The 15,649-nt window shown below is 50.6% G+C and overlaps 1 pseudogene; it reads left to right on the top strand.

The window, feature by feature from the left end:
• Positions 1 to 1,572: 1,572 nt before the first annotated feature.
• LOC146177510 (uncharacterized) lies at positions 1,573 to 11,410 on the top strand (annotated as a pseudogene).
• Positions 11,411 to 15,649: the final 4,239 nt, after the last annotated feature.

The raw sequence follows: 15,649 nt of genomic DNA, 5'->3' as shown, positions 1-15,649 counted from the left end.
ACGTGGATATTTAAAGGGCATGTATATTTTACTCTATGATCTCCTTGAAATTAGCCTACGTCGAATACCAGTTGCTGCATACAATGTTTGAACTATGCGCACTAAGCCCTTATTGTTCGCCTTTCCTTCTTCTGAACCAGTTATTATCCGAGCTCACCGGTGACGTCACCACCTTCGCGGGCTATAAGAGCAACATTTCTTAGTGAACAAAAATACTCGGAAAACTTCCGAGATTCCAGTCACAACTATTGCTTACGAACATGTGGAACGCTTACGTAATAGGCATTTGGCCGTGGCTTAGAACATATGTAAATTGATAAACTTGATTTCCAATGTTATCTAGGAATTTTGATTGACTGCTAGTGATGTGAAGGGCAATGACAACATCAAAATTTAGTTGCTCATGGTGTGCAACGTTGTTATTATGAAATGTCTCTTCTCACTTAGTAGGTTTTCTATAATTGACATAAAATAAATTCTAACAAGATCCTTCACAACCGTACACCGTGAATGTCGTAGGCGTTATAAGAGAGCATTTTAGGGGTAGCTGATACAGCTCGTTCGATCAAAAAGCTGTCGGCGTCATGTAATAGTGGTTTGCGTTAGTTTAGTTTGCGTTGTTTAATGTCCCAAAGCGACTGAGACTATCAGAGACGCCGTAGTGGACTCCCGAAATTTCAACCATGTGCGATTCTTTAACGTGCACTGACATCGCACAGCAAATGGGCGCCTTGCCTTTCGCTGTCGGAATATATCGGTGCGTCAATATAGCTTCTGCTTCTGATTGTAATAGGAAGGTAAAGGCGCGGTAACTGTCTCACTCGTTTTCTGTGGACACCTCAACCGCGCCGTAAGGGAAGGGACGAAGGTTGGGGGGGGGCGCTGCGAGCGCGCGACGAGAGCAGACGCGTGTGTTTCGGCTCCGCCAATTTGCGGCTGGGGCCGCGTCCAAAATCATCCTACCCCGGCAAAACTGGCATCTATCGATCCGAAAAACCAAGCGGAACAACTGGATACAAAAGTCGTCCAGGTAGGCCGATTTTCTTCAAATCTACGGCCATTTTTCGACCGACCACGTTAGCGCCGTCGTTAAGCCTAACGGCGTCGCCGACGCCTGGCCTTGCGGAGTCGGCCCTCCGAGGAAAAAATTGCGAGCGCGCGACGAGAGCAGACGCGTGTGTTTCGGCTCCGCCAATTTGCGGCTGGGGCCGCGTCCAAAATCATCCTACCCCGGCAAAACTGGCATCTATCGATCCGAAAAACCAAGCGGAACAACTGGATACAAAAGTCGTCCAGGTAGGCCGATTTTCTTCAAATCTACGGCCATTTTTCGACCGACCACGTTGGCGCCGTCGTTAAGCCTAACGGCGTCGCCGACGCCTGGCCTTGCGGAATCGGCCCTCCGAGGAAAAAATGGCGACTTCCGCGGATCAAATACGCGGTTACGACCCTGAGGCAATGTTGTGGACCTCGGTACCCGCCACCGGAGATACAAATTCGACAGTTATCCCGAAAATTCGGAGCCAAGCTTTACTTCAAGCGGCTGCACGCCGCTCCCAAGACAAAGCCCAGATGGCGGCGCTCGGTGCCGCCCCGGCTGCCATTTCGTCGGTCGGAAACATGAACGCTCCCGCGACGCGCGCCACGGGAAGCAAGGACAAGGCGTTCTCGAAGCGGAAGCCGCGTCCTTTGCCCAAACCGACTCCTGAAGACTACGTTATAGTCATAAAGCCCAGAGAAAGTGTTTCTCTTCACGAGGCGTTCAGGAAAACTGGCTACGGCACTGCCATTTCGCCGTACCTCGGGCTGAAACGGGCCAGCGCCGTCTCCGTTCTACCCTCAAGAGAACAAAACATCATCATTGTGCATACCCCGGACATCGAGGCGGCCGACCAGCTCATCGGGGACTTCGCAGTAAACACCGAGAAGGTGTCGATCCTGCTTCGGGGTTAGCTGAGACAAGACGGCAGCAACATATGCCATGGCGTGATCGTGGTCCATAGCTCGGACACCACAGAAACTCTCCAAGACCGAGTGTGCTGGCGCGCCGGCACCATCCTGGAAATCCGGAAATTCGGAACATCCAACAAGGCACGCATCACTTTCGCGGGTAAAGAGAAGCCCCGTTACGTGCACTATGACAACATATGGTCGTCTCTGTGCGAAACCATTACAAAACTATTCCTGCGTGCGGCGAGTGTGGGGCCGTCGGGCATCGCGCGGATGTATGTCCAAACTTGCAGTCTAACACCTATGGACTCTGCGGATTCCAAGCTCTGCTAGTGGAGGGTGTGCGGGCTCCTCACAACTGTGTTCCGCGGTGTTCTGTGTGCGGTGGCTCCCATGTCACCAACTTTCGCGACTGTGCGGCAAAATTCCGTACACCCAAGATAAAAAAGAAAAAAATGGCGCCCAAGAAGTAACGCCGCCATGTTGGGCCTCCCGGAGATCAGCCTCGCCAGGAAATCACCAATATCGAGAACCCACCTACAGGAGGTGCTGAAAAACGACCATCGAAGGTGTCGCCACCGCACGGCGGACTGGCGAAACAAATGACGGAAACGCGCGGTGATACCAGGGCCTGGGTCAACGCAGTCAAAAACGGACACCAGGTGAGCGGTTCGAATGCAGCTGCTTCTCTCTCCCCCCTTTCCACTTCCTTCCCAAGGGCGCGTAGCGCCGAGCAAGATCATCGCACAGCACACGAACGAAGAGGCGTCCGTGTGCTGTGCGATGTCAGCGCACGTTAAAGATCCCCAGGTGGTCGAAATTACTCTGTAGCCCTCCACTACGGCTCCTCTTTATCTCTTTCCACTTTCACTCCCACCTTCCTCTCTTCCCTTACGGCGCGGTTGCGGTGTCCACAGAAGAAAGGTGAGACAGTTACCGTGCCTTTCCCTTGCTATAAATAAATAAATAGCAGCACTCAGGGCCCAGAACGAGATGCTGCTTAAGAAAATTAACGAATTGGAATCCAAAATTACCCAGTCTTCTCCGCCCTCGCCTTCCGCTGCTGAGGTAATGGAGAGTGAGCTCGTGGTACCAAAGGCGGTAACAAGCTTGGAGACAGCATTCGAGGCCCGATTCGGGGCCACGGAGGCACGATTTATTGCCATAGAAAATCAAATTTCAATGATGGTCAAAGCCATCTCCAAATTGCAAGAGACAATCCCGGCGATGATTGCCAAACAAATTGCGCATTCCTTACGCTCCTCGCGCAGGCCCGGCGGTCCCTTACCCGGCCGTCCTAACAAAACTTCTAGACGCACCCCTGAGGTAGACGATGACGACAACTGCTCGCTCTCCGGTATGGAGGATGCCCCCCTTCCCGCGAGTGTTGGCTCCGGAGCAGCGTCAATACAACCCCTCCTCAGCCTAAATGACCATGGCGAACAGCCCTAAGATCAGGCGCTCCCCAGGATCAATTCGGCCACCCCCGTCCAAATTGTCCAATGGAGCTGTCGGGGCTTCCGTTCGCGCGCAAAGAGGGCGGATCTCCGACTTTACCTTTCAACTTTCGACTCTCTTCACGCGGTGGTTGCCCTCCAGGAGCCAGGGAGTGGCGTCACCCTCACAAATTACATCACCTTTCAGCAGGACCCCTCTTCCTGCGTCTGCGTGCATAAAAATTATACGGCTACTCTAGTTGACTTAGAACTTGACACTGAATATTCGTACTTGATGGTGACACTTCTTCCGCTCAAGAAACAAGATGCACCACTCCAAGTACTCAACATCTACTGCTCCCCCAGACTCAAAAATGCAACGTTCGCAGCACTCTTTAGCCGCGCTCTAAAGGCTGCGGGCAGGGACTCCTTGGTGATTGTGGGTGATTTCAACTCCCACAGTACACTCTGGGGATACGTGCGTGAAGAGAAGCGGGGACGCAAGCTAGCGGAACTCGCGTCCACGCTGGGCCTGACTCTTCACACTGACCCTGCATATCCAACGCGGATGGGTAATTCAGTGACCCGGGATACATGCCCGGATCTCACCTTTACCAAAAACATTGTACACGCAGAATGGATCAACACCGAGGAAACCCTCGGTAGTGACCACTGCCTTATCAATAAAACTGTGAGAACTAAACCATTGGCAAGACCCCACGCACAAGCTCGGCTACCCGACTGGAATAAGTTTCGGCAAAGCTACATCAATTCGGCCTCTATCCACGAACAAGGATACCACGCGTGTGCACAAGAATTGGTTACACATCTTCGTTTGGTGGAAACACAAATTCAGCTCTCGGAGGCCACTCCAGAGGTGGACAACCACCTTCTGCACCTTTGGGAAGCGCGGCACAGCCTCGTCCGCAGATGGCGCCGCCAAAAGCATAACAGAAAGCTCAAAATTCGCATCGCCGAGCTCACTCAGCGAGCGGCAGAGTACGCGGCCCAACTCGCCGACTCAAACTGGTTAGACCGCTGCAACACGGCGGCCAGACAAATGTCGAGCCGGAGCACGTGGCGCCTTTTCCGTGCCCTAATTGACCCGACTCAAACCCGCGCCGAGACACAAGAACATCTCCAACGAGCTATTCATAGCTTCGATGGAAATACATCAAAATTAGCATGCAAACTGCGCGACCAGTATCTTCGCACTAAGCAGGACCCCGGAGGACTCGCGTACTCGTATGCAGGTTCAGAGAACGCGGATCTGGATCAACCGTTCCAGTTGCACGATCTGAAGGCGGCCCTGGCTAAAATGAAACGAGGAACGGCACCGGGCCGGGACAAGATAACTGTAAAACTGCTTGCCAATCTTCCCGACCCCGCCTACGAAACCCTTCCTCGCTTTCATCAACTCGATCTGGCTTGGTGAGGCACCTCCATAAATTGAATGGAAGACCGCTCTGGTAACTTTCATTCCGAAAGCCGGCAAAGCCATAAACACAGACAACCTCCGCCCCATCTCCCTCACGTCTTGTGCGGGAAAGCTGATGGAGACCATGGTGCGAGACAGGCTGTCTGGGTTTCTGGAAAATAAAAATACATTCGTAGACACCATGTTCGGTTTCCGCCCGCAAAGGTCCGCTCAGGATGTTCTGCTTCAACTCGACCGAGAAATTCTCAACCCTGTCGAATATCCCTTCAACGATAAGGCAGTACTCGCCTTTGACTTGAAGGGGGCTTTCGACAATGTTACACACGAAATTATACTGCAACATCTCTCCCAGACGAACTGTGGACATAACACATTTCAGTACATCAAGCAATTTCTCTCAGATCGGCAATCTTTCATCCGAATACAAGACGACGAACACGGCCCATATAAATTGGGAACGAGAGGCACCCCACAGGGCGTGGTCCTCTCGCCATTACTTTTCAATCTGGCCATGATGAAACTCCCGGCTCAGTTGGCGACGGTCGAAGGCATCCAGCAAGCGCTGTACGCCGACGACATAACCATCTGGGCCAAACACAGATCGGTTGGAGACATTGAGGCCAACCTGCAGCAAGCGGCGCAGATCGTAGACGCTTACGCCCGCCGCTGCGGCCTTCAATGCTCACCGTCTAAATCCGAATTTGTGCACATTCGCCCGTTGCCTAAGTGCACCACAAAAATGGAACTATCCCTGGCCAAAGGTCCGATACCCGAACACGATGAGATTAGAGTACTTGGTCTTCTTACCCACAAACATCGACGGGCTGATACAACACTAGCAAAACTGCGCAAGGTGGGCGACCAGGTGGGCCGGATGGTGCGCCGGGTTTCCAACAAACGCGGGGGGTTACGGTGCACAGACGCTTTGCGGCTGCCGCATGCATTCGTGACCAGTCGAGTACTCTACTCGACTCCTTACCTCCACCTGCGCAGGTTTGATGAGAACGCCCTCGAAGTGATTCTCAGAAAGATGTACAAGCGTGCCCTCGATATCCCGATCAACACATCCAACCAGCGTCTTATAGGCCTGGGGATGTTAAACACATTCGCGGAGCTCCGAGAGGCGCACTTGACTAATCAATACACAAGACTTTCAAAAACGCCGTCGGGACGCCGCCTATTCGCCCAACTACACATCCACCACCCAACAATTACGGAAGAGCGCGTACGCATCCCTGAAATCTGGAGATACGCCCTGCACGTACGCCCTCTTCCGGCCAACATGCACCTTGTTGTGGAACATGCAACATGTTCCTTCGCGTGATAATTGAAGGAGCCCTGACCAGGCCCCCTGATGTCGCGCATTTTGTCTAAAACACAATTGGCCTCGAGATCGAGCAGAGTCGCCACCTTGCGGCTCAGCTGCGAAACGTAGTCAGTGTGGATGCGTTTTCGCGTCGCGTGCCAGCCCGCAGTGATTTAAGCGCGCGCATGCGGCGTGTACAGGAGTGTTTTTGTTTGTTCCGAGGTTCCTGTGAGATTTTGCTTACCTATATGCCTCTTGCAAAATAAATATGAACACTCTATAACCCTATGCTTCAATAAATATATATATATACTTGTCCGTATCGAGTATGTCATGCTTGGATAAGGCCATCATCCATCGCGGTCTGTAGTGGTCTTCGGCGCTTGAGATCCTTTGACATGCAATGTCGCAAACGAAGTGGTATTGTCGTTACCACCTTGTCAAAGCAGAACAGGTGGCTGCCGTCAATAAAAGTTAATGCAAACGCTCAGAAATCTTATATTCCCGTTTCTGTTTGGAATACCGCAGCTACTAAAACATATGCTACCGCAGACTGCTTCATATAGCAGAATGAAGTTTGAACAGGCCACTCTATGCCTGCTATGCCATATGCTCGATAGAGTTGTGCGACTACTTTTTTTTTGCTTTTAAACCTCTGTCGCGGTGTCTCAATGGTAAGGGCGCTCGACAGCTGATTTAGAGAACGGGGAATTCAATCCTAACCGTTTCGAAAGGAGCTCCTCTGCTGTGGGATTTGACTGCACAATAAACAATTCCACGTGGTAAATGTGGTGTTAATAATGAAAAAAAAAACGACACCAAAACCAGTCTCTGCACTCATCCGTCATAGCCGATGCCGCTTTCATGCGTTAAACCAGGGCCAATATGAATTTCTTTTCTTTTTTTTTATTGTTGAAGGCTTCTGTGCATTCGTAAAAGTTTTAGTGAGCACATTTTGCTCTAGAGAAATGCTCGAATGTTTGGGAAACATATTCCCTGCACCTAATTGTTACCCTAAATATTGTTAAGGAAAGAACACAGTGGTAAACGCTAGTTCACTCTTAGACGCACACCACAGAACGAAGTTAGCTAGGCCTGACCGTCGTCTTCTTCACTACTTCACATCAGCACGTCGTCGTCGTCTCGATATACTGTGCTCCGTACAACGTTCGCGTTGAGGCCCACATTTGCGAACTCCTGGCGAACACAGATTGGATTAAGGCTATAGTAGCATCCGCTGGTTGAGGAGCGAACGCAACGGGTGTCATAGCCTCTATCTCTCGACGAACAATCCTGGTCAAGTTGGAGGGATGAGATGGCTGCTGTAAGGTTAGACTATCTTCGCACGAGGACGTAGCAGCTATGTTTGGCAAGCGTTCGAAGCGGTGAGTAATACGGCGGTGTTTTGCTTGTTCAAACTGGCGGCAAACTTGGATATCTGAGTCGACCGTTGGACAATCTTTGCAAAGCACGAGATTATAAACATCGTCTGCAATTTCCTTTAATATGTGGCCCACCTTGTCTAATTCGGACATGGTGCTGTACACCTTTCGGCATAGTGCTAGAATGTCTTGAATATAAGACAAGTACGATTCCGTCAGACTGGGCACGGGATGCGAGGTCTTTTTGTGCGCCAAGCTTGCGTCCGATCGGCTTGCCAAATAAGTCTCGAAGCTTCTCCTTGCACATCTCCCACGATGTGATATCGTCTTCATGCGTCCCGAACCAGACGCGCGCCGTACCTGCCAGATAGATTACGTTGGCGAGCATGAGGGTCTCGTCCCAACGGTTGTGCTTGCTGACCCGCTCGTACATGGCGAGCCAGTCTTCTACGTCGGTGTGGTCGGTGCCGCAAAAGTTGCCTGGATCGCGAGGCTGCGTCATGACGACGGTGGGAGTTGATGGTGCCGCTGAAGAAGGTGTCGCGTCGGATTGCATAGTGATTGTACCAATCTGGTGGCCACTACGGAGATCCAGGTTTGGCGACTTACGTACTTCCAGCAATCCTCCACCAAATGTTAAAGAAAGAACACAGTGGTAAATGCTAGTTCACTGTTAGACGCACACCACACACCGCACAACACAGAAAGAAGTAAGCTAGGCCTGAGCGTTGTCTTCTTCACTACTTCACATCAGCACGTCGTCGTCGTCTCGATATACTGTGCTCCGTAACAATATTACATAATACACCTAGATTAATGTCCTTTACTGGTAGCCTATTGTAATCATTATAATCCCTTTTTGTCCAAGTGCTGTCTTCCGAGCAAACTCGTGGTTCCTGACAAGGGGAGTAAAACAGCTTCATGCTAGCTTAAGTATCAGTGTTTAGGTCGGGAATAAATACATCTTTATAGCCGCATGAAAAGATGACCTCCATTTCTTTCGGAATAGTTTTATATCCAGCATCTGTTTTGGAAGCAACCCTAATATTTTATTTCGCATAAGATTTAGTCACTGCTAAATATTTAGTGATAAAGAAATTTTCAGCCTGTAAAATTGCTTCCCAGAACATGACAGTGCCCATGCGCAGTTTATAACGATGTCTTCGCAGCGAGTTATTGGTAGCTTGCACTTTAACGTTACTGAAAATTAATCGCTGATTATTGTAAAATCTGTCAAGTGGGCAAAAGTTCTCTCACACGGTGAAATGTATTTGCATTGCAAAATAAAATAATTACACTACTAATTTACCGTTATATATTAACATTCCACACAGCAGAAATCCCTTATACTTTCCTCGTTTTCAGGAAATCATTTACAGTTAGTGGCGCATGCAGTACTACACTATAACATTCTATGACAGTGGCCGCAAAAATCATCTCGGCAAATTCAATCCACTCAGCGCTGTACACGTTCACAATCAGCTTTCCTGTGCGGCGAGGTTTCCTGTATAGTGTCGGCGTGATCTCATTTTTGAGGAATTCTTGTGCATAGTTCTCTGGGCCAGAGTTGATGTGCACTTAGTCTAAAGCAACTCGCTATGCAGTGCGCTGCCAGTGCAACATTTAACCTTCTTAATCCTCGAGTCACGTACGATATAATGAACCAGGCTTTTTCAATTCAATCTAAAGTACTGCAGGTATCTGCGTCGGCTTGACACTAAATTCGCTGGTCTCACTCGCATGAGACACGCTCAAACTGTTTAAAAGTCGATACGAAAAACAAAGCTGTCAGTAGGCAGGCCCAAGCATTAGGCGTGTGAGCGCGGTTCAGCGCAAGAAACGTGCAAAGAAAATCTAGAAGTCTGGTGGTTGCGTGCTTTGTTTTTCTAACATCCGCTCTTTTGCTGCATTGGCGAAATCCATCAATTTTTTTCTGCAATATTGCAGAAATACTGCAGAAGGCACGTTTTCATCGCCTACAAACCCGCCGTAAACTCGGAAGCAGACCTAGGCAGCGTGCGTTTCTGCGAGCGCGCCGGCCGCCGATCCACACTACCGGAGTGACGGTGGCGCCACCTCTAGGTCGATCTCCCGGCGAATTGAAATCCCTGAGCAGAAAGTGGAGCACGTCATCGAGAAATTATGTCGTGATGGACCGAAGGAACTCGTTTGTGAAACTACGCGTAACTGGCGCGTACATGCTGAAAAAATGAGTCCTGCGACTATCTACACAAGCGTCGACGACAATCACGCGCCCATTTATGCCATACGTACAATGAGCACATTCCCTCTATGCTGGTGAAGAAATATCCCACCTACGCCACAACACCGAGAGTCCGTTAACGAAAAAAAGGACTCGACATTACAAAGAGAAGGAAAATAAAGGACATCGGCAGAGGTGCTAATGTCGCACTCCTGCAAAAACAAAAGATCTACTCGATAAAAACGCGCAAGATGAAGCACCTCCCTTTACTTGTCAGATGAAAGGTAGGATGCGCTAGGTGCGATCCTCCTCTGAGGGTACTGACCTCAACCTGCGGCCATAATCATCCTACGGCTACCCCAGGCAAGGCATCCCGCACCATAAGGATTGGGAGGTTTTTAGTTTCGGAGAGCGGGCTTTTCGCAGCCAAGGGACTCTGCAATCCGGCCTGTTCCCACCAGGCCGGTGTCTCGGTGCTTATGCAACACGTCCGCACCAACCCGGTGGGTCACAGCCTGACGCGAGCAAATTTTTCAATATCTCACTTCTAGTTTTCCGTTTTCTTCTTTGAAGATCATCATTGGAGGTCCCCATTCTTCAAAAAACTTCTTTCCCCTCTCTATATCTCTCTCCCTAGGTGGAACCAAAATCTTCACTTCATAGAGGCTCGGAGTCTTGTTCGAGTAGGCTGCTTTCCAGCGGGCTAACCACACCTGACAGTTGACCTCTGCCAGTGTCAAGACAAACTGCTCGCCCCCTTCCTTTGGAAGCGGGTTGAAGTAGCGCACGGTGGGGTATGGGATCCCGGGGAGGTCGAACATATCTCTCAGACGCTCTAGGAGTGCTGCGGGAATTAGGCAGTCAAGAAAGATGTGCTCGGCTGTCTCTCGGGCCAAGAAGAAGGGACACAGGTCAATCATTCCCGACGTCGCAGGGACGAAGGCACGCCTTCAGATTGGTAAGATGCCTCTTGCGAACCTGCACATCAGGGAGACTCGCCGTGCATCGAGGAAGTGGAAGGTTATGTACTGCCAACTGGGCCTTTCTGCACATAGCATGTAGCTTGACAGGCGGGCAGGGAGCGGAGGAGTGATCATATTCATAATATCTTTCAAGTTCATGGTTTGTGGGTCAACGTCAGACGAGTTTTCTTTCGGGTACTCTAAGCCTGTGGCAGCGGTTCGGTAAAATGATAGGGGTGACCCTGCATGCGGGGTTTTGTGGTGTAGGGCCTTCTCAGTGAATGTTTGCAGCCGTGTCAACAGATAGTACGAAGCCATCGTTTTTGTTAGCGGCATGTCGCATTCGACGGCTCTGAATGTCCATTTGATGTGCAGAGCCCTTGCGAGAATATCCAAATTGGGCAGCCCCAGGCCACTTTTGAATCTGGGCAGGCAGACAATGGCTCGCTTTACCTTATCGGGGGCTCCCTGCCACAAAAAGTGGTATATATGTTTTGGTAGCTGTCTCTTCTTGTCTGGGGGGATGTCAAGAAAGCTGGCCACAAAGCTGAGGGGAGAAATCAGCATTGTCTTCATGATGGTGGCCTGTGCAGTCAGGGGACATTTTAGAGCACCAAGATTGTGGGTGCTGATGCTTAGTTGCTCTTCAGCCCTATTTCAATTTCTAGGCGCTGGTCAGCCGAACGCTGGTCCAGCCTGGGACACTGCAAGCCTGGTGCGGGCCTACTATTGACGATAGAGCAGGCGTCGGGTGTAAGGAGAGACGTTTGGCAATTGCCTTGTAGTCTGTATTTAGAAGGGTTATTGGCCTCCAAGCTTTATGGTCGCTGCTCCTGGAGGTGTCCTTGCACAGGCGTGTGATGAGGCCTTCGTTCATATTTGGAGTTCTCCTCGCTCTAGGGCGTCGTTTGCTAAGTTGGTGAAAGCGGTCTTTAGCGACGGCCAAAACTTTAGGTAAAAGGCTGGCGGGAGTCCGTCCATACCCGGGCTTCTGTTTAGCTTTATCTGTTTTAGGGCTGTGTATAGCTCTTCAGACGACAGCCATGTGTCGTCCAGGTTAGGTGCTTCAATTGCTGCCTCCAGCTGAAACGATGTGGGGGTGCAGGGCTCAGCAGCATAACGTTCGATGTAGAAATCGCGTGCTAAGCTCAATACCTGCTCAGGGTTCGTAACAATATGGCCGGTGAGTTGATCTTCGACTGTAGAGGGGGTTTCGTTCTTTTCTGTATTAACACAGAGATTTGAGCTAGTTTGTTCATCTTCGATATTTTACCTATAGTTTACCCCTGTCGCCGCTCCGGTAAAATATCGCAGTTTCGTTCTTTCTGGCAAGGCGACGGCGTAGCAGATGACGCGAACACCATGCCTCAGTTTCCCATCGTTCAGCGCGTGCTGTTGCGCGAAGTCTGTCCCAGCGGCGATTTAGAAGACGATGGAGCTCCTTAGCAGGGTGGCCAACGCCGCGGGGATTCTTGGTCCCTGAGAAAATGGTGCCGATAGCGAGATGATGGCATATGAGACTATTCGGATTTCTCCTCTCTCTTCCCGCGCCATCTTCTTCCCCCACTCTTGGAGGCAAATCTTGATGGAAGTTTTCATATTATCCCAGCTTTGTGCATCCATGTTAGGGGAGACGTAACGCGTTATAACTTTGACGACTTCCTGCTGGACACGCTCTTCATCCAGAAGTCGCGTGTTTAATTTCCAGCAACCCTTTTCTCGTGGAGAAATATCAGCCGCACACAAGCGCGTGATAAGCAGCTTGTGATCACTTAGGGCATTGGGGAATACCCACACAGAGTGCAGAGAATCAGCTACGCTAGCAGAGACATAGACGCGGTCAATACGGCTTTCGAGACCACGGCCAGACCAGGTCATGCCGGCACGACCAGGTTGGAGTGCGCGCCAAACATCGGTTAAGTCTAACTCCTCCACCAAATCACTCAAGGCCTGTGCGCCAATTGTGGTCTCGTCTAAACCACCGCGGTGTACCCCGAAGAGAGCGGCGGTCTTCCTTGAAGAGGACAGTTAAAATCGCCCAATAACACTGTTTCGGATGGGCCAATAAATCTCTCTTCTAGCCCTTCGAAAAATTCTCGCTGTCCATACAGGCATGGGGCATATACATTAATGATGCGCATGCCATTGTTAAGGTCAATCGAGACAAAGCGTCCTGCGTTGTCCCAATCATGGCGTAGGACTGACAGGCCGGCAACTCTTAGGAAGATGAGCGCAACTCTCTCTGAACCCTTCCCTCCGAAACTCCAATAGGATTTTGTGCTGAAACGGAGGTCAAAATTTTCAATTTGTTCTTCCGGTGAGTATAATTTTCTTGAAGTGCGAGGATGTCGATCTTTTTGGCGCGGGCTATGTCTATTGTTTCAGCTTGTTTCGCAGCTTTAGTATAGCCGCGAATGTTTAGCATTGTGAGAACGAAGGAAAAGGCCAGGATGTAGCTAAAGGAAGGAAGAGAGGGAATGCGCGACCACCTCATGAGGAGGGAGCAGTGAGGGAGCAGTCATGAGCAGTGGGAGAAGCGGAAGGTGACTCCGCTGTGGAATCGCCATCATAGATGTCCGAGATGTCCGAGTAGCAATCACAATTCGTTGTGTTGCAAATGTGACAGGGAGGTTGGCTCAGCATTTCTGTTTCAGTGTCAGAGCTGCTCTCGCTTTTTGGTGGAGGGTTTTTCAGCATCGGACGCTTCGTCAACGGTGCGTTGGCGGAAGATTCCGATGCTGTTGAAGGCGCAAAATGTTTGGTTTTCTTCTTTCTGGGACTGCGCTTGCGTTTGGGGCGCACTGTGGTCGTATCCATGTCCCTTTCTTCATATTATTCAGTTTCAACCGATCGGTCTTTTGTTGCGGCAGCGACGCCGGCTGCATACTCTTTTTTTCTCTACTGTGGCGGCCACTGAGGGCACCTGGCAGATAACAGTTTCAGTGTTCTTTTAGGGGTTGTGTTCGGGCGCTGTAGAGGGTGCTGCAATCTCCGTAACCGCCTTCCAGGCAGCGGACGTTGGGGGCACCTCAGGGTCTTCATAGGCAACTTCTGTTTGTTTTTCCTCTAATTCTTCAGATGGCGCGGCCGCAGCCGTCGCCTCCTTGCTATCTTCCTCGGTGATGGCGTTTGTAGGTGCATCACCCTGCGTCTCGGTATCTTTCGGGTTCTCAGGAGTTGCCAGCGCGAGTGCTGGTGCGGGCTGCTCCCAATAATCGGCTGGCTGTTCATTCACGTCTTCATTCCCTAATACAGACGCAAATGTCCTCTTCTTACATGCTTTTACATCGTGGTCCTCACCACACTTAGGGCACACGGCATCACACATTTCATGCTCATACGCACTGCAACGCTCGCACTGTGGCGTGTTGCAACTCGCGCCCATGTGGTCTTCGTATCCGCACTTGCGACATACCCTCTTGACTCCTTCATACTCGCACTGGATGGTTGTATCAATCACATCCAGGAAGGTCGGAATTTCAGACTTCATCTCTATCTTGATCCGTCGGATCCCCGTGGTGACGAACGTTAAACCGAGGACGGTCTCGCGAGCAACACTGACAATGTTTCCATAGGGCTTCAGTGCACTTGCCAACTTGACGTCATGGTGCTCCGATGAGTAGCCAAAGACGCGCAACAGCTTCGCGCGTGTGCCTCGATACTCAAAAGTCACCGCAGTTCCCTTAACATCTACGACGGGATCTTTCAGGAATCTCTCAACAGCAGCCCTAGTCATCAGGAAAATCTCGAACTTCCCGCCTGTGAAATCTTGAACGCCACCAAGTTCCGTTTTCAAGGAGGAGGAAGAAAAACTTCATTTAGCCCTATATTATTTGGCAGTTTTTTTACGTCTTCAGAGATGTCTGCTTGTTGAATCCACAGAGGCTTCTCCGTCGACTTCGTCCACTTTTTCACAATGGTCGGTTGCCCTCAGTCCACGGCTCCGCTGGCTGCTGCCGCCAGTTGGGCTCATTTTACCAGACCTTGCTGGTCTTCGCAGCGGCCATCTTCAAAAAACGTTTCACTAGGATCTTCGTCAGATATAGCGCTGTGATGCCTTGCGGCACACGGCCGAAAAACGTGAAAGGCTTCAGTTGCTTGGCTCCTGGCATTGCGAGAACGCGCCGGCGAGCGCCGGATGCGCAAGTGTCCTCTCAGCGACGCGAGGCAAGAATGGCGGCGTGGACGCACAATAATCAAATCACAGGGCCAGCTGGCGAACTCACCCCTTTAGGCAACGTATGCGTCCTTGCAAAACCCCCTTTGTTGGACGCCAGCCCACGCAGGCGTGCCCGGAAACGAGGCGGCACACAAATTAGTCCGAGATCTCACACACAGGGTTGCGTCAATATAGACAGCTGTTCGGCCCGTTGAGATAGAGAGAGAGGGAGAACTTTTATTTCTCCAACAGATTGACTATCCCGCTCTTCGGGGTTAGACCCGGAAGATTGGACAGTAACCTTAGTTGCAGGCGGGTAGTTCTTGTACTCCTGCGACATCTAGGCCAGTCGAACAATTTCTCATTGGGCTGTTGGGTTTGAGCTGCGCAGAAGGGTCTCCCAGGTGTCTTTAGTTATATTTTTAGCCCTGCCTGGTGACTTCGCAAATTCCCATATTATGTAATCTTGTGATCACTTTTCCTTACATAATGAACATAGGTCTGATCGTATTTCGGACCATATATGGTTGACAAGAACAGGGTTCGGGTATGTATTTGTCTGTAGCTTTCTCCATGCTACTGCTGCATCTTTGACTAACGTGGGGTCTGGTGGTGGTAGGACCCTCCTTCTTAGCCTGTAGTGCATTGTTATTTCGCTATAGTTAATCAGGTCCTCTTGCCTGCCTTGCTCCGGTGGCACTGCTCCAGCCCGGTATGTGAGATCTCGGGCTAGTTTGTGTGCCGCCTCCTTTCCGGGCACGCCTGCATGGTTTGGCGTCCAAACAAGGGTGACGTCTCTTTCTATTCGCTTTT

The sequence above is a fragment of the Amblyomma maculatum genome, chromosome 10, assembly GCF_055883805.1.
Source record: "Amblyomma maculatum isolate TAMU_Amacu chromosome 10, ASM5588380v1, whole genome shotgun sequence".
Classification (NCBI taxonomy): Eukaryota; Metazoa; Arthropoda; class Arachnida; order Ixodida; family Ixodidae; genus Amblyomma; species Amblyomma maculatum.
The sequence above is the reverse complement of the archived record's forward strand: the minus strand, read 5'-3'. Positions and strand labels throughout refer to the sequence as shown.